Source organism: Bubalus bubalis, chromosome 18, assembly GCF_019923935.1.
Source record: "Bubalus bubalis isolate 160015118507 breed Murrah chromosome 18, NDDB_SH_1, whole genome shotgun sequence".
In the NCBI taxonomy this organism is placed as follows: domain Eukaryota; kingdom Metazoa; phylum Chordata; class Mammalia; order Artiodactyla; family Bovidae; genus Bubalus; species Bubalus bubalis.
Genome location: NC_059174.1, coordinates 28,851,544 through 28,876,210, shown reverse-complemented (window position 1 = coordinate 28,876,210; position 24,667 = coordinate 28,851,544). Strand labels below are relative to the sequence as shown.

Sequence of the window (24,667 nt, the reverse complement as noted above, 5' to 3'; positions counted from 1 at the left end):
CCCCAGGGCTCTGAGCTATCTCTTCACCTATTCATGATGTGTCTCATATAACTGACAGAGATATTTACAGAGACCTATTCATTCTGTGGGGACGTCCCTGTAGCTCAGATGGTAAAGAATCTGTCTGCAATGCAGGAGACCAGGGTTTGATCCCTGGGTTGTGAACATCCTTTGCAGAAGGGAATGGCAACCCACTCCAGTATTCTTGCCTGGAGAATCCTATGGACAGAGGAGCCTGGTGGGCTACAGTCTGTGGGGTCTCAAAGAGTCGGACATGACTGAGCGACTAATAATACAATACTATTCTTTCTGTGATTAGTCCTTCAGTATACCTCTTTTCTAGATAATCTGTAGCTATTTTGAATCAACACAATGGTGATATATAAAGGAATGGATGAAATTGTTTTAGGTAACTCTCTCAGGCTACTTTCCTTCCAATGTTTCATTTCCCATAAAGAATGTTGGGTTTCCACTAAAAAGTTCAAAAAAGTATTTTAATTTAAAAATAAATACATGCATATGCACATGGGCATATATATTTATATATATACACACACACATACACACATATACATGTATATGTGTATGTACATTTTACTATGTTATAACAATAAGAAAGGGGGCTTTCCTGGTAGCTCACCTAGTAAAGAATTTGCCTGCAATGCAGGAGACCCCAGTTTGATTCCTGGGTCAGGAAGATCCCTTGGAGAAGGAAATGGCAAACCTGGAAAAGGAAATAGCAACCCACTCCAGTATTCTCACCTGGAAAATCCCATGGACAGAGAAGCCTGGTGGGCTACAGTCTATGGGGTCTCAAAGAGTCGGACACGACTGAGCAAAGAATAAAAATAAACAGATCATATCATAATGCAGAAAAAAACTCTATAAACTGTCTTTAAAACTAGAAATAAGCAACTACATTTGACATAGATTTATTTCAAATATTGTTATTTGGGATATTAAAAACAAAGAATTCTTGGAGCTGAAAGATCACTTCCAAATGCCCACTACCTCCCATCATTTTCATATGTGAAAATTGAGGAGGTAAAGAAAATCTCATTCTTGGTTTTAAGAATTAAAACTGAACTTTACACAAAATTTCCCAGGATCAGAATCTGAAGAGAAAAAAAAAATAAAACTGTTGAAATAATCCAAAGCTTGTCTGCTTCACTGGGTTTATGTGGTGAAGCATGTGAGCTTAGAGAAGCCAGATCATCAATGAATAAGGAGTGTTCTGCAATAGTGCAGAATCATGTATGAGAAAAACGAGTCCTTAGAAGAGGAAGAGGAAGAGGAATAGAGAGGCTCAGGTTCTGGTTTTTGTAAAGTCAGACTGTACCTCTGTTCCTAAAGCTATAAAACAACACTGAAACCACTATATATGTGAGAACTCACATATATAATCGAGCAAGCTTCAGCAAGTTTTTGTAGTTTTGATACAAAACTAGATTTGACTAATATAGAAGTTCTCTGTATCTTTAACCAAGCCTGGTTAAAAAATATCATCTGATATTTTTTCTTGCATTTCAAATTTTGGTTGCACAAAATTTAATATACTATCTATAAAGATATCTAGGGTTTTAGAGAGGTCTAGTACATGCTGATAGAAACCCCCAAAGGATCCCTTACTGTACACACTTTCACACAAAGCAGAAGTGACATCTCTTAGTGAAATATTGGGTCCAATATTCCTTTCTATGAATTTTGGTCCATTCATTGAATGTATTTTCTAAAACCCAGAGCACTCATGTGCTTATTTATTTTATTTATTGTTTTATTATTTTCCCCACCATTGGATTATCAGGTCCTAACAAAAATTCCTGAGGATGGGCCCTTTTTAGGAGTATAATTAATAGATCCAAGAAGCCTTCATGTCCTCTAACATCTATGATCATCATAAATGTTCAAAGGCTTTGATGAATACTCAAAAGCAAGATTAGAGGAGCAAGTTGCCAGGAGCTCTAAAATCATTTAAGCATAATCTCTTTGTGAATTCAGCCACTATTCAACATAGCCAGGATCTAAGAAATATTAAAGATTTGGAAAATCCAAACTCTCCATTTGCTGAAAAGAAAAGGCTACAAATGTAGGCCTTTTTACTCTTCTCCTGGGTCTATACTCACAGATAATATGGTGTTTTAAAGAAGTCGTAAACACTTACAATCTCATCTAAAATAAAAATAGAAGAATGGAGAAACTGAAATAAATGAAGAGAAAGGAGGGGAAGTATTAGACTGGAAAAGCCTCAAGGATTTTATGATATTTTCAAACATCTTCTCCTCCTCCCAAAACTTGACTAATGATCAAAGGCTGACAGAGTGAAAGGCATTTTCCCCAGGGTCCTACAACTAATTCTGATGACTGACTAAATCTCAAGTCCCTCGTATCTGGTTCTATGGTGTGAATAAGAAGCAAACACACTCAGATTTTAACCAAGCCTGGATGTCTGACACAGGTGCCATTTGGCTCAAATGTCCTTTGAACTAATCAGCAGCTCCATGCCTAGAGGAAAAGTTGCTCATTTAGAAAAGTCTGTGGGGAGTTCCTTGGTGATTCAATTAAGAATCCGCCTGCCATATAATGCAGAGGACATGGGACACCTGGAAGATTCTAATGCCATCAGGCAACTAAGCCTGTGTGCCACAACTACTGAGCCCATGCTCCATAACAAGAGAAGCCACTGCAATGAGAAGCCTGCACACGGCAACGAAGAGTAGCCCTGGCTCACTGCAATCAGAGAAAGCCTGTGTGCAGCAACCAAGACCCAGCAAAAAAATTAAAAAAAAAAAAAATCTGTGGCCCAGATTTATCACACTCTATGTTTTTGTTTTGGTTTCTGCTTTTGTTTTTGTGCTTTGGCCCCATCCCATCTTTAAACAAATTTATTTGGTCCCAATACTGAAAATTAAAGGGATTGCCCATGATTAATGGATTTCTGGTGTTTCACTAAGATGAATGAGTACTGTCAGCAGTTGGTCAGCGTCACTGACTTTCAGGTGTAACTAGTCTCCTCAGACAGGAAATGCATGATTTAATTCCCCTCTGCTTCCAGCCTGCTTCATCTATTTCTATTTCTTGCCAAGCACTGATATTCGTTATTCCCTTAGGTTTCCTAATAACAACTCCATGTCCTACTGGTGTTTCTTTAAAAAGTCCACTTTCCCTTTGCATAGAGAATGCTTCCATCTACAATGTGTGTTAGTCGCTCAGTCACATCCGACTCTTTGCAACCCCATGGACCCCATGGAGTCCACCAGCCTCCTCTGTCCGTGAAATTCTCCAGGCAAGAATACTGGAGTAGGTTGCCATTTCCATCTCCAGGGGAACTTCCCATCTCAGGGATCCAACCTGGGTCTCCCGCATGGCAGGCGAATTCTTTACCATTAGCCAATGGAAGCGAATATGAAGATGGGGGAAGCTCAAATATGAAGATGGGAGTACTGGGATTGAACCCAGGGTCTCATACATGCTAAGCATGCACTCTACCACTGAGCCACACCCCCAGGCTCCATCTACAATACAAACTGTATAGTTTAGTGGCTAAGAATATGGGCTTTGGAGTCAGACTACCTTAATTTAAATTCTGCTTTCACAACTTCCTAGTTGTATGAGATTTGGCAAACAATTTAACAACTCTTGCCTCAGTTTTCTCACCTACAAAATGGGGTTGGTACTATTACTAAGCTCACATTATTGTGTTAGCTATTGTGAGCATTCATTGGATAAATAAAGAATACATTTGCCAGAGAATATTTCCTATTCTTTTACATGTAAGTGCTAGCTATTATCATATTATCTTCTTAGGTAAGTCTTCTTGTCCCATAAAATGCAAATGTGATTCATGTAGCCAAGTCAACATGGTGAATCACTGGATTCACATATGTAGACTTTGCTTCACCCAAAGAGCATGCATTGTCTTCTCTGCCCTAATTATCAACCTTATTGTGTCCAAGTGAGGATATTAAGATTTTTAATACCTCTGTTCCTGTATTCCATTAAAATATAACAAAAACATTACAAGAAAAAAAAAAAAAAGATCTGTTGGCAACAATCTTTAGAATATTCCACAAAATAAGTCAAATACAGTAGTGAACCTCTCTCCCTTTTTTTTCCCCTATATGAGAATGGAAAATATCTGACATCCATGTGTATGTCTCTGTCAGACAAAACTAATCCACCATGCGGCTCTTTTCCAAAGACTTCAGATTTGAACATACACTCCTCATCAGAGTGGTTCAGAAACATACTACCTTATTACTGGAGTTGATCCATGTATTGAAAACTATTATTTAGCTATTTTCTTATCTGTTAACTGTACTATCGCTCTATCATACATGTTCAAAAATCTAAGAGCCATCTTCAATTTCTTTCTCTCCCAGGATAGAGCATTAGTTCCAATATCCAGCCAATTATACTCCTACAATGTCTTTTGAAATGGCCTCTTTCTCTCAGTTTTCATTGTCTTTGCCTTGGTTTGGGCTTTCATTGCCTGGAACTTAGGCAGGGGCACTGACTTCTAACAGCTTCTCTGCCTCAAGTCCCCTTCAGGTAATTCTTCCCAAATTGATTTTCTAAGAGTACAGGTAAAATCATGTCATTCCTTCCTTTGTGACTCCTCAGTGTCTATTCTCTTTCCAGCACAATTATGGTCCAATCTACCTGGTATTCAAAACCTCCGAAGATCTGCCTTCAACTTCCATCTACAACCTTATCTCTAAAAATGGTCCTTGAATCTAGCCACAGTTTCTGCACTCCATTTCTTCAACATGACTTTTAATTATTCAGTCCTTGTTTGTTCATGACTTGTCTCTGTCTCTACATTTAGAATATATGCTCATCTGTCTAATACCTCTCTCTATATAAAGTACAAAATGTTTTTATTTCATAAGAATATATTCCATGGATTTTTAAAGTGTACTGTATATATTACCTCATGTATATTTATATATCACATTGTATTATAACTAGTTATGCATAACTCAAACTCTAAAGGGAAAGAAATCATGGGCTAGCAAATATTTCTGAATGTCAACTTTGTTTATATCTGCATTTTCAAGTGCATAATCCATGTACTGCCTACAAATAGAGATGGGAGAACAAGTAGAAAAAGGTGAAACAAACTAGTTTTGCTTTTGTGGGTTTTTTTTTTTTTTTTTTTTTTTGCAATATTGTGGTGAAAGGGAAAGCGTTAAGTCATTCAGTCATGTCCAACTCTTTGCAACCCTATGGACTGTTGCCTGCCCGGCCCCTCTGTCCATGGAATTTTCCAGGCAAGAATACTGGAGTGGGTGGTTAGTCCCTTTGCCAGAGAATCTTTCCAACCCAGGAATCAAAGTCAGGTCTCCTGCATTGCAGGCAGATTCTTTACTGCCTGAGCCACCAGGGAAGCCCCAAACTTGTGATGATTCTGATCAATTATTAGGTGGAAGAGAATAGGAAGGTGTCTTACTATTTAATGTAAAGAAAGAATTTTATGTAATTTTTAAATTTTTTAATTAACTTATTTATTTGGGTCATGCTACAAAGCTTGTGGGATTTCAGTTTCCTGACCAGGAACTGAACTTGGGTTATGGCAGCAAAAGCCTGGAAGTCTAACCACTAGACCACCAGGGAACTCCTTTTTTTGTTTTGTTTTAGCAATTTTTAATTATTCAGGTTCTGACCCTTTCAGTACAAATATGGAATTGTTTGATCTAATAATAAAGTTATTTCTGTCTCACTATGTATATTCTCTTTAGTAACTAAATTTTATCTTTAATTTTTAAAAATAATAGTTTATCTCAATATGGTCCCAATAAGAGCACCAATTGGAAAGCATCACTGAACTAGCATTTCTACAACTGATTCAGGATAGTAAGTGGCCACTAGTCTTTATTTCAGATTTGTGAGGGCAAATGCTTATCACTTTCAATCACTCATTTTCCTGCCATTCCTCCAGTTTAATTTAAAGCTTCTGCTGCTGCTAAGTCACTTCAGTCGTGTCCGACTCTGTGCAACTCCATAGACGGCAGCCCACCAGGCTCCCTTGTCCCTGGGATTCTCCAGGCAAGAACACTGGAGTGGGTTGCCATTTCCTTTTCCAATGCATTAAAGTGAAAAATGAAAGTGAAGTTGCTCAGTCATGTCCAATTCGTTGCGACCCCATGAACCACAGCACGCCAGGCCTCCCTGTCCATCACCAACTCTCAGATTTTACCCAAACTCATGTCCATTGAGTCAGTGATGCCATCCAACCATCTCATCTTCTGTCATCCCCTTCTCCTCCTGCATTCAATCTTTCCCAGCATGAGGGTCTTTTCAAATGAGTCAGCTCTTTGCATCAGGTGGCCAAAGTATTGGAGCTTCAGCTTCAACATCAGTCCTTCCAATGAACACTCAGGACTGATCTTTAGGATGCACTGGTTGGATCTCCTTGCAGTCCAAGGGACTCAAACAGTTTTATGCACATGTAAATAATATTGATGCACTTAAAAGCACTCTTAAATATTTGTAAATAGGTAATAAAATTATGCTTCTCCAAATCTGAAAGTGGTGATGATAATATAAAAAGTTAGCTAGAACTGGAACTAGAAAACTATTATCCACCTTGAGTAGCTGTGGGATGCTATGAAAGACAGGAGTTTCTCATAGATTAAAGCAGAGATCTTGTTACTTAAACCAGCATAAACAGAGAAGGGAAGGAACCCATTTATTCAATTTTCCTACAAGACTGGACATGAGGGAGGACTTAAGCTGTAGGCACATGAAGGAGGTGGGTCAGGAAGTTTCAAATGCCACTTCCCATGTTGCCAATACACACACATATACATCCATAGCTGCAGTGATTTCCGTAATTCATGCAACAGGTTTCACATAGTCAAACGTTCTCTTCTTAAAATTTCAGAGCAGCAGCCATCACAATATTTTCCCATGCTTTTTTTTTTTTTTTTTTTTTTTGCCTTTATTGGGGAATCATTTTACTTCCAGGAAGGAAAATATCATGATGTAAGGTGTAGATTTCAAATCCTTAGTTCAGTGGATAGATCAGAAAATGTATAATGAATTAAAGTTTTAAAAAAATGGACATAGTGATCATATAAAAGTACACAAGAAAAATATTTTGGTTTGTTTTTCATAATTTGAAAGTTGCAGAGACTGTGTATATATAACCTAACATTAATTGAATCTTCTCTAAAGTTTCATACATTCTTATAAGATTCTTATACATTCTTATAAGTCACTTTGGATTCTCAGCTATTAAGCTTAACAGACAGTTCATGAAACAAGATATTAATTGGACAGTTAACTCAATATAATACCATCAGAGTTGAGCACTCAAATCACTACAAAGTCAAGAGTAGTCTAGCAATTCTTGGCTAGATGTGAAGTTCACCATTCTAGTGGATGTGGCTACACTCTGGTGAACTCAAAAAGGCAATCATTACATGATGCTTTCTGGGAGTTACAACCAATACAATATGCAAGACTTGGAAAAACAACATCAGTGGTGTCCTCAAGCTGACAAAAATTCTTAGCTTGCGAAATTTTGTCAGTCTGTTTCCTTCTTATGCCTTATCATTTTGCAATTCATCCTAAGTATAGAATATCCATTAAGTAGTCTTGCTACAAATCAGACACTACAGATGATATTTGAACATTTCCACTACCTAGCACTTAAAATGTTAATACATTCTTGCCCAGAAGCAAATGGAACATCTGGAGCTACTTCCAAGTGAAGTCACGAGTGCAGTTTGCCTTCTGAATAGGAATGTGATGGGTGGGCTAGAGGGTAAACCAGTGGCATATGTGACAGAAAGCAGGCACAGTGGAAAAAAGAAGCAGACATTTTAGTAACATGCTTCCTGTAAAAAATGGCTGTAATAGTCACTAGATTATTTTATTTGCAAATGACTCTCATCCACTTTAAAGAAAATTTTGAAACATTGATCTGTGACTATTGAATAAATCAAATTATTCTTCTGTGGTGATGAGGAATCTATTAAAGCTATCATGAGATAACAATTTGCATCTTTCTCACACCATATGGCTTGTCACTACACCCAAAGTTGGGCACTTGAGTTCAAACCCCCTGGAAAAACTGTAGGCATTAATGATTAGAACTCTGGGCTGCTTATATTCATAAAGAGAAGAAAATAAAAGGAGACATTAATCTGAAAGGTATGAGACATTGTGGATAGTATTAAAAATGAGGATAATTTGCTAACAATTTACAAGTCCACACTTCATAGTCAATAAGAGACATTATTATTCATGCAACACATATCAGAAATCTTGGGATCTAGGTTTTAGAATTTCTATAAAAACTTATTTTCAAATAATTCTAAAGTTCAGAGGTAGAAGACAGTCTTTCTGAAACAAGAAAGGAGCTCCTTTATAGCTCCACTGCCACCTCTTTCAGTGTTGATGTCACAGAGTTATACTTTTATAGATTGTGTGTGCAACAACATAAACTGATAATCTTTTAAATGCATTAGTCTTATGCAGAAAATAAGATTTGGAATTACAAAGCAAAGTTACAATAATATTAGCTTTTACACTAACAATCTTCTTTCTTTCTTTTTTCTTTAAAGGCATTAGTCTCTGAAATCAGGTAGGGAACAAAAAGTGAAGTTACAAAGCAGTGTTATAATAATATTTCCTTCTCTAATTGCCCATGTACTTATCTTTACTGAAATCTTTACTTTCCCATACAGCTTCAATTTACTATCTAATGTACTTTCACCTTTCCTTGAAGGACTCCTTGAGTGTTTCTCTCAAGGCAGGTAGAATGGTCATAAACTCCCTCAGCTTTTGTTTATCTGCAAATGTCTTAATATCTCCCTTACTTTTGAAAGACAGTTTTACTGGATGTGGAATTTTTGGCTGAATTCCCCCTGCCCCCTTTTAGGACTTTGAATACATTGACTCATTGTCTTCTGCCTTTCAAAGTTTCTGATGAAAAATATGCTGATATTCTTATTGAGGATCCTTTTCTGTGTGTGACAATTTGCTTCTTTCTTGCTGCTCTCATGTTGCTACTCCTGATGATGTCCCTTAGATCTCTTAGGCTCTGTTTGTTTTTCCTCAGTACTTTTTCTTTATGTTCCTCAAACAATAATTCTAATTATTCTATCTTCTCTTCAAGTTCACTGATTCTTCTTCTGTTTGACCTCTGAATTTCCCTAATAAGATTTTTATTTCACTTGTTATACTGACAGCTCCAGATTTTCTTTTTTGTTTCTTTTAAATTTTCTATCTCTTTACTGACATTTCCATTTTATTTATACATTGTTGTATTGACCCTATCCACATCTTCATTTAGTTCTCCAAGTACCTTTAAGACAACTGTTTTAAAATCTTTGTCTAGTATATCTGCCATTAGGTCTTTTTTCACAGTTTCTGTTTATTTATTGGAATGTACCATGCTTTCCTGTTTCCTTGTATGCCCTGTGCTTTTGTTTGTTTGTTTGCTTGTTTAACATTTAAATCTAATAATCTGTATGTGTGCTCAGTCACTCAGTCATATCCAATTCTTTGTGACCCCATACCTAGACTGTTTAGTTAAGTTTAGTCACTCAGTCATGTCCAACTCTTTGTGACCGCATGAACCGCAGCACACCAGGCCTCCCTGTCCATCACCAACTCCCAGAGTCCACCCAAACCCATGTCCATTGAGTCGGGGTTGTCATCCAACCATCTCATCCTCTGTCATCCCCTTCTCCTCCTGCCCTCAGTCTTTCCCTGCATCAGGGTCTTTTCCAATGAGTCAGCTCCTCGCATCAGGTGGCCAAAATATTGGAGTTTCAGCTTCACCATCAGTCCTTCCAATGAACATAGATTGCAACTCTACTCTATCCATGGAATTTTCCAAGCAAGAATACTGGAGCGGGTTGCCATTTCCTACTCCAGGGAAAATCTAATAATATAGTACTATGACTCTGAAAATCAGATTCTACCTCTTCCACGGGTTTTCTGCTTTTGTTATTTCTTTGGTTTATTTGATTTTTATAGGCTGTCTCTTATGCCAAGGATCAGCCTGAGGTGTGAAGTTTTTCAGTTCTTTTCTGATCCTTTCTCTGGACATGTATGGTCACTCTCTGCTTTTGTCTACATATGCAAGTTGTTTTTGAATGTCCTAGTCTTTAATGTGTGGTTTCTAAAAAAGGAAAAAGAAAAAAAAAAAAAAAAAGAAATTCTGTGGGATGGGAGAACAGTGGTCCTTTAAATCCCTTAGAAGTCACTTCACCACAAGCACCTCAAGGGGTGCTTGTGAAAATGGGGGAGGTGCAAAAACAATGGCCGCCAGCCTCTTTGTCTGCACAGATTTGTCTGTAATCAGAAGCAGAAACCAGTGACAGAAAAGAGCTTCCCAATATTTAAAGGGCAGGGTTCTTTCTGCCCACATTGACGTCCACAAGCTGTGTGCAAGCTGCTCCTTGTGCATGTGTGTGAACACATGCACAGCTGCCTGCCTACCATGCGGCCGAGGGAGGAGAATGGGCAGCTGCTACTTGGCTATGAGATAAAATTGACCAAAATCAGTGCAATTTACCAGCCAAGGTTTTCCCTGGAAGTTGCAAGCCTCCAACAGACTCCAGACTTCCAAACTAGTTATATTAGATAGGTTCTGCCAGTGAAATTAGTGTCTAAGTAGGGAGATATATTCCTAGTGCTAACTACTTCACCATTTTCCCTTAATCCTCTCTAGTTTCCACACCTTTTATCTGTACATACGTATATCTGTATAATAAAACATTGCACTACATGATTAGGCAAAATTGAGACTGACTTTTTCTTTTTTAATATACTGAAGGCAGCTATTAAAAGTGAAATGTAAGAGAATAAAATAGTAAAATTTCATTAACTGATAATATCACTTAAATTTGGTTATCAGTTTAACAACAATGCTCATATACCATGAGTTGCCAAGGTGAATCTCATTAGAGTTCAATAATAAACAATGTCTGTTGCCAGGACTTCTATTTATTAGAGCTCAGTTATATATAGAAACTGAATTTTTAAAAGCAGAAGTGATCATTTAAAACTGTTGTGTTAAGTGATTACCAAATAACACAGGGTTTAAAACTGAGATAGATTTCAGAAGGCAGAGTATTAGGAGAAGAGTCTTTGAGGAGAGTGGTGCTTGGCCCAACTCTTAATGGAAGTAATGAGCAGAAAGCATATTGCAAAGAACATTTGAAGTCTGCCACCAGTGTATAAAGAACTGCATGATTAGTTTGTTTCTAGCATTCTTTCCTTCCCCCTAACAAACCAGATAGTGTATTCTATTTTTTTTTTAATTTTTATCCCAAATGAATATCTCTCATATCTCATTTCCCCAAGATCCTTAAATATGAATGACTAGTTAATCTTGAACTACAGGGTATTAATACAATAGAAGCTCAAAGCTGAATTAGAATTTAGCTGCATTTGCCTATGTGATCATAAGCAAGTTGTTCAAGTGAAAACCTGATACAACGGAATCTACCCTTTTCATTTGAACATTAAATGTGACAATGCATTTAGGTTGCTTGACCTTCCATCACCTATGTATATATTCATATTTTACATTAGCATGGCCCTTTCTGGAATTTTGACAGGTAGAAACATTCTTTTCTAATAGTGTTCCTCGGAGGTAAAATATTAAAGACAGATGTGTGCTAAGTCGCTTCAGTTGTGTCCAACTCTTTGTCATCTCATGGACTGTAGCCCATCAGGCTCCTATGTCCATGGGATTTCCCAGGCAAGAATACTGGAGCGGGTAGCCATTCTCTTTTCCAGTGGATCTTACCAGTCCAGGGATCAAACCAACATCTCTTATGTCTTCTGCATTGGCAGGCAGGTTCTTTACCACAAGCACACCTGAGAAACCCTTAAAACAGATACTCCTATATTCATATATTTGAACCACTCTCTTTTTGAGCACAGCATAGTGGACTATCCAGGACACAAAGACTTGGCCTAAAAAATGTTTCCCACAGTTCCAGACTATGATAAATACCAAAAGATGTAAGAAACCAAGCCAGATGGAAACTTGTGAGCTATAGAGGGAAGCTCAGAGAAGAAGTAGCCATTAAAAACTTTCAGTATCTTCAAGGATGGTAAGGATAAAGAAATGAGAAGAAAACTGTGCACCAGGAATTCAATAGATTAGAACAGAACTTCTTAGAAATCAACATTCTGTTTATACTTCTCATGACATAGAAGGGCTAACTTGTTGAAAATCCTGGGGATACAGGGAATATTTACAGAAAATGAATTCCACTAAAGAATACAGCATATAGTGAAATAAAGATATCAACTAGTTTAAAAACTGTAACTTTGAATTAAATGCTAAATTGTATCAGACTCTCCCCATGTCTATACTTGAAAGTAGGCTTCCTTGGTAGCTTAGGGGTAAAGAATCTGTCTGCAACACAGGAGACACAGGAGACTAGGGTTCAGTTTCTGGGTTGGGAAGATCCCCTGGAGGAGGGCATGGAACCCACTCCAGTATTATTGCCTGGAGAATCCTATGGACAGAGGAGTCCTGTGGGCTACAGTCCATATGGTCACATAATCAGACATGACTGAAGGGACTTAACACACACACACATACCTGAAAGCATTAGGCATGCTCTAGAGTTCAACAGTCTAACCAGAAGCATCTTCCAGAATTTCTACAATGTGTTTTTAACTATGTTACTTGTATCACAGCCTCTATTCTTTCTTCAGAGGCTTCTGACAGAAAAAAAAAAAAAAAAAAAAAAGAAGGGGGGGGGTGGAATTCCTATTCCCAAATGACACATTTCCCCACTGGTCATCATCTTTTATGGCCATGAATTATTCTTTGTAGGTTATATAGTTACTTTCTTTCTATTTGGGGGCCTTTTTCTTTTTTCTTTTTTTCCATTCTCACCTCTGGCCTCCTTTTTTGTACAGAATCAATTCAGCTTAGTTCAGTCACTCAGTCATGCCCGAATCTTTGCGACCCCATAGACTGCAACACACCAGGCTTCCCTGTTCATCACCAACTCATGGAGTCTACTCAAATTCATGTCCATTGAGTCGCTGATGCCATCCAACCATCTCATCCTCTGTCATGCCCTTCTGCTCCCACCTTCAATCTTTCCCAGCATCAGGGTCTTTTCCAATTAGTTGGTTCTTTGAATCAGGTAGCCAAAGTACTGGAGTTTCAGCTTCAGCATCAGTCCTTTCAATGAACATTCAGGACTGATTTCCTTTAGGATGGACTGGTTGCATCTCCTTGCAGTCCAAGGGACTCTCAAGAGTCTTCTCCAACACAACAGTTCAAAAGCATCAATTCTTCGGTGCTCAGCTTTCATTATAGTCCAACTCTCACATGCATACACGACTACTGGAAAAACCGTAGTTTGACTAGACAGACCTTTGTTGGCAAAGTAATGTCTCTGCTTTTTAATATGCTGCCTAGGTTGGTCATAACTTTCCTTCCAAGGAGTGTCTTTTAACTTCATGGCTGCAGTCACCACCTGCAGAGATTTTGGAGCCTCAAAAAAATAATCTGTCACTGTTTCCATTGCTTCCCCATCTATTTGCCATGAAGTGATAGGACCGGATGCCATGATTTTAGTTTTCTGAATGTTGAGTTTTAAGCCAACTTTTTCACTCTCCTCTTTCACTTTCATCAAGAGGCTCTATAGTTCTTCACTTTCTGCCATAAGGGTGGTGTCATTTGTGTATCTGTGGTTATTGATATTTCTCCAAGCAATCTGGATTCCAGCTTGTGCTTCATCCAGCCCAGGGTTTCTCATGATGTACTCCACATATAAGTAAAATAAGCAGGGTGACAATATACAGCCTTGACATACTCCTTTCCCAATTTGGAACCCATCAATTGTTCCATGTCCAGTTCTAACTGTTGCTTCCTGACCTGCATACAGGTTTCTCAGGAGGCAGGTCAGGTGGCCTTGTATTCTCATGTCTTTCCGAATTTTCCACAGTTTGTGGTGATCCACACAGTCGAGGCTTTGGCATAGTCAATAAAGCAGGAATAAGTGTTTTTCTGGAACTCTCTTGCTTTTTCAATTATGCAACGGATGTCGGTAATTTGATCTCTGGTTTCTCTGCCTTTTCTAAATCCAACTTGAACATCTGGAAGTTCATGGTTCATGTACTGTTGAAGCCTGGCTTGGAGAATTTTGAGCATTACTTGGCTAGCGCGTGAGATGAGTGCAATTGTGTGGTAGTTTGAGCATTCACTGGCAATGCTTTTCTTTGGGATTGGAATAAAAACTGACCTTTTCTAGTCCTGTGGCCACTGCTGAGTTTTCCAAATTTGCTTGCGTATTCCAAATTTGCTGGCATATTGAGTACAGCACTTTCACAGAATCTTGTTGTACAGAATATTCTTATGTTACAGATTTTATAGATATAGATACATTATTCAGAATAGATATATACAAAATGTTCCTTCTTGGAACTTATAGGGTAGCCCAGTGGCTGCAACTCTGTGCTCCCATTGCAAGGGCAGAGGCAAGGCTGATCCCTGGTCAGGGAACTAGAACCCACATGCTGCAACTAAGGGTTCACATGCTGCAGTGAAAGATTCTGCATGCTGCAATTAAAGATCTTCCATGCTACCACAAAGATTGAAGATCCCGTGCCTCAACTAAGACCCAAATCGATAAATAGATAAACCTAAATCCAAATAGATAAATAATAAGCAAAGTAAGTATTTTTTCTTAAAGTGTTCCTTCCTGCTTCCTCCTTATTTTTCTTAGGTGTGTCTGGACTGAATGAATGAAGAAAATCTCAAAGAAGCTGTTAAAAACATTTTTTTCCCCCTCTTCATAGCAGAGAATAGTGCTCCACGTGAAATGCACCAAACTTTATATTGCTTGATACAATAGTTTTTTTACCCATCATTAAGTTTAATATTGGAAAGAGTCTTAAAATATGAGAAGATTATAACATATATTTAGAGACAAGAAAATAATTTGAAAATATTATTTTGACAAGATTTGACAAGATCTTTGTCAATTATTTGACAAGATCAAATAATTTGAAAATATATTTCAGACAAGAAAATATTTGTAGGTCAATGAGTTCCTAAATCACATACCATCAGCACTTTAACTTTCAGGTGAAACACTGGATTTTGATATATAGAATATCCAATACATTTAAATGATCCTACTTTCCAATACAGGGAGGTAGTTAGAAGCAAAGGGTTAACTATGGCAATTGAAAATATAGATTTCAGAGTCATGGGTCAAAGTCCAAGTTCTGTGATTTACAAATTTTGTGACATTGAACAGGTTCATTAACCTCCTTTAAGCTTTAGATTTCTGTATGTCAGGAAAATAGTTTTAAGCTATTAGGGGAAAAGAAATAAAATATTTATTTCTAGACTCCCTTCTGTGCAATCTGAGCAGAAGAGTTCTCAACTCATTGCCTTGGGGAATTGGGATGGAACAGGAAGGAAGTCAGGAAAGCCTTCTAGTCTTCAGTCTTTCGTTTTCAACAGCTTAATCTACTACTGAAAGTTTAGCTAAGGAGACTATGCATTGTGGCTCTGAGACTAAAACACACAGAGAGAATGTGATTTTAAGTAGAAAGAAAAACGAGTGTGACATTTATGATGGATTTAAGGAACACCTCTACCATGAAGACCAGGGCCTTACCTTCCACCCTCATCCCTCAGGCTGGTGGCTGAGGTTGGGTATGCATAACTGGGAGGAAAAATTGAAAGAGAATTTGACAAAAGTGTCCAGAGAGATTAAGGGCTAGAAATTTACCATGTGTGTAGAAACAACCAGAAAAATATCAGCAACATTTTATCAGCAATTGAGTAAAATCAAATTCCATACATGGTTCAGTCTTCTCCAAACAATCATAGCAAACTATACTTCACACCAGTGACCTGTGGCCTCAGGAGCCAGCTCCTTGCCTATGATACTCAGCACAGTGATTGCAGGCCTACCCTGGGATTTTGTGAGAGAGGACTGCTTGTGTGGATTCAGCTGGGTTAAGTCATCTAGAGACTAAGGTCCTGGTGCAGTAATCAACCCCCAAATATATCCCAGGATATTGCATGTGATGGGCTTCCCAGGTGGCACAATGGTCAAGAATCTGCCTGCCAATGCAGGTGATGCAAAAGATCTGAGTTCAATCCCTGGGGCAGGAAGATCCCCTGGAGTAGGAAATGGCAACTCGCTCCAATATTCTTGCCTGGAAAACCCCATGGAGAGAGAAGTCTGGTGGGCTACAGTCCATGGGGTCACAGAGTCAGACACAACTGAGCAACTGAGCACACACATTGTATGTGATGGGAGGAACAAGCGAAGTTCTTCATTTCTAATTGGGTTAGGCTAACAGAGCAGCTTTATTAGGATTAGTACTAGGATTACATTATATTGAGAGATAGAAACAGCAGCTATAGATATAAGGCAGCATCCATATATGGTGAAAATATGGTATACCAAATATGAAAATATGATACCAAATATGGTATCAAATATATGTTCAATAAATGACTTTTTTTTTTTTTTGATGTGGACTATTTTTAAAGTCTTTATTGAATTTGTTAAAATATTACCTTTAACATTTTGGTTTTTTGGCTGCAAGTCATGTGGAAGTTTAGCTCTCTGACCAGGGGTTGAACCCTCAGTTCCTGCATTGGAAAGCGAAGTCTTAACCACTGGACCGCCATGGAAGTCCTGACATTTTTTTTTTTTTTAATAAACTGCCTTTGCCATCATCATCGTCACTGTCATCACAGATAAGAACACCAAAGTCTACGAAGGAGAAAAATGACTTCTCCAACAGCACATATCATATCAGAATGCATTGGAGAAGTACTGAGTGATGAGAATAAAGATCCCTGAGCTGGATACCGAAGTTCTGATGTACTGCAGTTAATTGTCCAAGAAATTACACAGTTCAGCTTGATGTATGTGCAGCTTTCACATTGAAAACGAAGACAAACCTCTCAAAATACAATCAGTTGTGCTTTGTATTTGTTTTATGCATTTAATTTTCTGATTATCAGAACATTCAGCTGTCATACCTGATGAATGCCAACATCTGCTACTCCGTATTTAATTTTCCTAAAAGGAAAAGCTCATCTGTGTGCCAGAGTGTCAGAAACAAGAATACTGAATGCGTGTGTCTGGAAGGCAAAGCTGACCTTTGTTTCTCTGGCCAGGAGAACCTCTTTGATTATATATCAGCCTATGATGGGTCAGCTTGGGGCTCCAACTGGATTCTCATGAATTTAATCAGCTGGATGGTACCAATTCTCATCAAGAGACTGAGATAATAACTACCAACATGCTTCTCACCCAAACCTAAATTATTTGTATTGGGGACAATATAGCCATAGTGGTCATTGATTGTTCAGGCTCACCTAGATTATTTTTATACCCTATTTTGCATCTTTTGAAGTCCACAGAGGCTTCCAGTGCAGAAAAATAAATAATGTCCAGCTTCTCTTATAGCTAGAATGTAGACATGTAAGTTGGGTTCCACCAACCAGTGATGGCTGAGGCAGCTTGGTTCTGTGGTCTATGTTATTGCTGGAAGCTTCCAGACTGCTGCAGAGGCAGAAGGTTATTCGTTAGTGATGACAGAAGCTCTGTAGCAAGTTGAATCTAAAGTGTGGTCTGGAGCATAGAGAACAGGCTTATGTTTGCCAAGGATGAGAGGCGTGAGAGAGAGATGGAGGGGGAGTTTAGGGTTCGTGGATGTAAGCTATTATATATAGGATGGACAAACAACAAGGCCCTACTGTATAGCACAAAGAACTGTATTCAATATTCTATGATAAGCCAAAATGGAAAAGAATATTTTAAGAACAGTGTATATATTTGTGTGTGTGTGTATGTGTGCAACAATCATTTTGCTGTACAGCAGAAATTAACACATTGTAAATCAACTATTCCATAACAAAACAACAAAAATAAACAAAAAAAGCTCAGTCCAGAAATTGTTCCTATTAATTTAGCTTCCAGCAAATGCTTTTAGCCTTTCCCAAGATTCTGCACAATACTCAATAATTGTGTTAAATCTCTTCTAACTACAAAGAAAGTTCATAAATATGTAATACAGTAGTGATAAAGGGTTCTACACACCAAGGACTTTTGAGTTGAATTCTTTGCTTTTACAAGAGGGTAAGGGACTGATAGGGCTTCACAGGAGGCCCTCATGGTAAAGAACCTATCTACCAATGCAGGAGATGTAAGAAACTGGGGTTCAATCCCTCCAGGTCATAGGTTGGGAAGATCCCTTGGGAAAGTGCACGGCAACCCACTGCAGTACTCTTGCCTGGAGCATCCCATGGACAAAGGAGCCTGGCACAGGCTACAGGGTCACACAGAGTCAGACACAACTGAAGCGACTTAGCATGCACATGCCCAAGGGACTGAAAATGGGCTTCTGATTTGAAAGAGAGAGTGAGAGAGAGAATTTCCATCCTTCTTTCAGCTCTACTTATCCCCTCAAACCTGAAGTTTCCAGGCCCCCACCTGGACAGAGTTCACCTGTAGCCTCAAAATTCAGCAACCTCAGTTCAGTTCAGTTGCTCAGTTGTGTCTGACTCTTTGCAACCCCATGGATTGCAGCGTGCCAGGCCTCTCTGTCCATCACCAACTCATGGAGTTTACCTAAACTCATGTCCATTGAGTTGGTGATGCCATCCAACTATCTCATCTCCTGTTGTCCCCTTTTCGTCCTGCCTTCAATCTTTCCCAGCAATAAGATCTTTTCCAATGAGTCAGCTCTTCGCATCAGGTGACCAAAACATTGGAGTTTCAGCTTCAACATGAGTCCTTCCAATGAATACTCATGATCTCCATTAGGATGGGCTGGTTTGATCTCCTTGCACTCCAAGCGACTCTCAACAGTCTTCTCTAACACCACAGTTCAAAAGCATCAACTCTTCAGTGCTCAGCTTTCTTTATAGTCCAACTCTCACATCCATACATGACTACTGGAAAAACCATAGCTTTGACTAGATGGACCTTTGTTGGCAAAGTAATGTCTCTGCTATTTAATATGCTGTCTAGGTTGGTCATAACTTTCTTTCCAAGGATTAAGTGTCTTAATTTCATGGCTGCAGTCACCATCTGCAGTGATTTTTTGGAGCCCCAAAAATAAAGTCTGACACTGTTTCTCCATCTATTTGCCATGAAGGTGATGGGGCCGGATGCCATGATCTTAGTTTTCTGAACGTTGAGTTTTAAGCCAACTTTATCACTCTCCTCTTTCACTTTTATCAAGAAGCTCTTTAGTTCTTCACTTTCTGTCATAAGGGTAGTGTTATCTGCATATCTGAGGTTATTGATATTTCTCCTGGCAATCTTGATTCCAGCTTGTGCTTCATCCAGCCCAGCGTTTCTCAAGATACTATGCATATAAGTTAAATAAGCAGGGTGACAATATACAGCCTTGATGTACTTCTTTTCCTATTTGCAGTCTGTTTTTCCATGTCAGCAACCTCAGCAGAGAACTAATCTTCCCAGTAGTTCTAACAGTGGTGTGAAGTTGCTTTCTTTTGGTCTCACCAGCTTCCCAAGCCTATCTACATCTGAACCAACTCACTAGTCAGGGGGTTGCAAAGATCTTGTCGGTCAGAACTGATGAAGGAGGAAAAAGGCAGAACAGGCTCCATCTTGAAAGCAGGACTCCATCTTGGGCCAGACTGTGGACTTTGAGCTATATGCCCTGTGTCTTTGGAAACGACATACCAACTGGAAAACCAGGCCCCTGGAAGGAAGAGCCCCAGGGCTCATACCTAGACTCTCCATCACCTAAAAGAATACCCTAATTATCTGTGTAATTGAATAGAATCATAAATTCTATTATGCTTATTGGGGTATGACTACAGGCCTATTAATAATTGTCCACTGTTAAATACCTAGGCTTAAGGCATATGAATCATGGGTTAACTTTGATTGTATCTTTCTTTTCCTTTCTTCAGACTAGTTTCAGGGAATTTGGGGAGGTGGGTTTGGGAGAAGCAGCTGTCTCCTAAGAAAAAAATTGTTTTATTCCCTGAATAAGAGGAACTTGATACTGAGCAGATTCAAACAACTGATTGATTCTAGGTATACGAGGATACTCTCTGCTTCCATCTTGCTGTAGCCATGATATAACCAGGGGTGAACCTGATTTCTCTGAGTATATTCTCTAATATGGTGCTTTTTCAACAATTATTAAGATACGGTGTTAAACAGATGACTTTAATGTCTAATAAAATGATATTAGATAAGGCACTTTGAAAGCAAGCCTACGAGGCAGCTAGAGAAGATGGTTAAAGGATGATACTTTTTACAGGACAGCTGCCTGTCCTAGAAATGCTAGCACCCTCTCCATGCTCTTCAGGTTTTAGAAGCTGAACCAATTCATTCCCTTTTCTTCTCCACTTTTTCTTTTGAGTACCCTGAACCCATTCCTCTCTACCATGAACATAAGAACTTAGGGAAACAATGCAGATTAGGAGGAACTGGTCTATATTAAAAATAACTGTAAGCAGTGACAGATTTTATTATTTTGGGCTCCAAAATCACTGTGGAGGATGACTGCAGCCATGATATTAAAAGACACTTGCTCCTTGGAAGGAAAGCTATGACAAATCTGCTGCTGCTAAGTCGCTTTAGTCATGTCTGACTCCGTGGGACCCCATAGATGGCAGCCCACCAGGTTCCTCTGTCCCTGGGATTCTCCAGGCAAGAATACTGGAGTGGGTTGCCATTTCCTTCTCCAATGACAAACTTAGACAGCATATTAAAAAGTAGAGACATCACTTTGCTGACAAAAGTCCATACAGTCAAAGCTATGGTTTTTCCAGCAGTCATGTACAGATGTGAGAGTTGAGAAGGGGTTAGCAGAGGATGAGATGGTTAGATAGCATCACTGACTCAGTGGTTATTAATTTGAGCAAATTCTGGGAGATTGTGGAGGACAGAGGATCCTGGCGTACTACAGTCCATGAGGTCACAAAGAGTCAGACACAACTTAGTGACTGAACAACAATAACCCTCCCCCTAGGCTCCAAGTTTCAAGAGGTCTATAATTATTGTTACTCTTATTATTCTTTTTATCACCACCAGAAAAGACTAAGAGATGAAATTTACTGAAGAAGTTAAAGCTTGAATGTATTAAACATGTACATCTGTCCTAATGCATTTATCCTTTATGCATGCAGAATGAGACAGATTCACACTCGCACTTGTATGGTTGTGTATATGGACCTACATGTACTTTCCAATCACTTTTAATCAGTAATAAATTCTTAATTATTCAGAAGGAGAGGAGCTACACCAGGTTCAAGGCAGGTAATCCAGCTAACTTATGGCACCAGAACACTTACTCTAATTTACACTTTACAAACAAGCCTAAATATATCCTCCCCTGAACTGAAACAGTAATTCAGCTTGCATTCACTGTGGAACTGAAGGTAACATTCTCTTTCTGAGGTTAGAAATTATGCCTAATAAATGCAATGTTTCTCTTTTGTAATGCTAATTAAAACAAAGGCTGGAGGAGACAACCGATTTGTGTTGTTTATGCTGAACTACCTCCACCGCCCTTCATTTTCATCAAAACAAAATACCAAACTGGCTTTGGTTTACACAGAGGCTTACCTTTGTTCCCTACATTTTTATATGCAACACTTTAAAGAAAGAAATATTTGAATATGATGTTAATTGAATGCTAATTGTCAGGTTTAATCCAGCACCTTATAGATATTTATATACCACTGTGGCCTGGATACTCAATGAAATTTTAGGTGGTGAACCTGTCTGCTAATTTATTACTTAAAATGAGAATCTTACTGTCCCTTAGATGATGTAATGGAAATAGCCCTGATTTGGGAGACAAACGATGTGGACATGGTAATGATACTTGTCTTGATTGCTGGTTAAACCAGGGGTTTGGATCAGGATGTGATTATATCCTGTCTTTAAACTGAGGATTTTTTTTAACATGTCATTGTTATTTTCTTTCTTATTAAGCATAGGATGAGCAAGCAATTTCCTCCTGGGTTGGTCCAGAGAGTTTGACTTATAATGGTGTCTTAAAGGAAGTACTATGGCACTTGGCTTCTGCCACTCATGGTACAGAGGGCACCGATTTATTTGCTGATAAAGGGAGTAGAATAAACAGTTATCCACCTTAACAGCAGCACAGGCAGGGCCCGCCAGGGGGCAGCATCCACAGAGGGGAATTCAAGCACCAAGGAGACACAAACAATGATTCCACTCTACCGCTGATTCTACTCTAAGGCCACTTTCTGACTTACTTCCCTCTATATGACTGTCTGTAGTTCCATCCACATTTCTTCAAGTGACCCATTTCATTTCTTTCTATGGCTGAGTGATAATCCATTGGATTATGTAGATGTATCTTCTTTATTCATTCCTCTGTCCGTGGACATTTAGGTTGCTTCCTAGTCTTGGTTACTGTAAACAGTGCCGCAGTGAACACTGGGGTGCGTGTATCTTTTTGAATAGGCAATGAGGAGGATTTGCTTCACGGCATTTTGATCAAAAAGATGCTGTGCTGGTAGGAGACCTTTGTTTCAAACATTTATTTTAGTAAGTAAGTGTCAACTAAAATTAGATATTTATTTGCTAAAAGTAAGTAAATTAAAAATTTTATTTCAATGTTTGCTCATATTTGTTTACTTATCTCCACCCACTTTCCAACATCAGAGTACATAATGGGAGATTCTATGGACTGGACCAGTGATACCCTGGGGACCTATGTAGAGTATCTGAGGTTCATCAAAATCCTACAGGACAGTCAAAGTCCATTATCAGAGGTAACACCCCAAGTGGTTTCCAGGTCAGCAGAAGCAACAGCAGTTGCGTTGGTGGTGACAGGTGTGGTAAATTAATAATAGTACTATCACTAGTAGCGATAGCTAACATACATGGGAGGCATGTACTTAAGTTGCACAAGGCACCAAATTATGTATTTTACACAGATTATTTCATTCAATCCTTACCCTAACTCTATGGTATAGTTACTATTATACCCATTTAGTGGCTTCCCAGGTGGCTCAGTGGTAATGAATTTGCCTTTACAGGAGATGTGGGTTTGATCCCTGGGTCAGGAAGATCCCTTGGAGGAGGAAATGGCAGCCCACACCAGTATTCTTGTGTGGGAAATCCCACAGACAGAGGAGCCTGGCAGGCTACAGTTCATGGGGTCACGGAGAGTCAGACACCGCTTAGCAAATGAGCATGGTAGTATGCCCATTTAACAGATATGGTATCTGAACCTTAAAGGTGTTAGATACTTTTCTAAGGCTGTATAGCTACTTGGACAATAATCAATATCTGAACTTCTTTGAAATGGCATAAAGACAATATTTTTCAATGGTGAGGGGTGCTTTAAGAACACTGAGGCTAAACGTGAAACTAACTCAACAAATCCAAGATGTACTGAGAATAACCACTTGAGTCAATCTGAGAAGACAAAATTAAAAATGAACTGTGTCATTATGGAGAACAGTATGGTAGTTCCTTAAAAAACTAAAAATAGAACTTCCCTGTGACCCCGCAATCCCACCATTGGGCATATACCCAGAGAAAATCATAATTCAAAAAGATACACGTACCCCAATATTCACTGCAGCACTGTTTACAATAACCAAGACAAGGAAGCAACCTAAATGTCTATTGACAGAGGAATGAATAAAGAAGATGTGGTCCATACAGACAATGGAATATCACTCAGCCATAAAAAGGAATGAAACGTGCCATTTGGAGAGATGTGGATGGAGCTAGACACAGACATACAGGGTAAAGTGAGTCAGAAAGTGGAAAACAAATATCATATATTAATGCATATATGTGGAATCTGAAAAAAATTGGTAAGATGGTCTTATTTACAAAGCAGAAATAGAGACAAAGAGAACAAATGCATGAACACCAGAGAGGAAAGGGGGTTGGGATGAATTGCATATTAAATCCCCCCACATGAACTTTATATGCAATTTATTAATCTATGCTCACTTCTGATCAAAGTTGATTTAACTAGAAATCTAGAATTGGGGTTATGAAGTATTATGATAATCTAGCTTCTTATGAACAGTAAAAATTCAAGTTTTCTTTTTGGGATGTTCTTTCTTACAGACTGACTAGCACAGAGCAAATTTCACATTATTTCTAGTTTCTGTTTCTTATCCTGTCTACATTCTTGCTTCTGAATTCCAAAAGATATCTTAATAATAACATCTGGATTAAAAAAAATAGCCAGTTTAAGTTGGCTTCTATAACTTGAAAGAAAAAAAAAAAAACACCTCAAGTAACACAAGGGATTAAAGCAACATGGTTTCTCACCAACTATATTATTATTATTATTTTGAGGAAGAGGCTAAGGCTTTCTCAATAACACTTTTTCATCCTTTATTAGATTGTAAAGTAGGGAACTTTGCCAAGTCATATAATGAGCAGACATCTGGACTATGTAAATTTCACATAACTATGTAAGATTAGATTCTGGAGCTTAATCAGATAAGGTTTATTCTTTTCAAAATGCTGCTTTTCCAAAATGTAGGATGTGCTATATTTCATATTATTAAATGCGCAATTTAAAAATTCAAAGATGAAGGAAGAGCAGTTGATGCAATCTATCACCTTTTCCAAATATAAAATTTGGCTTTAATTACCCTAATTAGAAAATAGACTAAAAACTGCAAAATTTTCCACAAGATAGT

General features: G+C 38.4%; 1 long non-coding RNA gene and 1 other non-coding gene across 4 annotated transcripts in view; both read right to left on the bottom strand.

The window, feature by feature from the left end:
• The window catches only part of LOC112580113, a 982,521-nt gene that overhangs the window by 308,968 nt on the left and 648,886 nt on the right, over positions 1-24,667 (bottom strand). The gene's annotated exons all lie outside the window — the stretch shown is intronic.
• Positions 3,433-3,503, bottom strand: TRNAA-AGC. Its single transcript has one exon. It is a non-coding gene; the product is annotated as a tRNA-Ala (tRNA).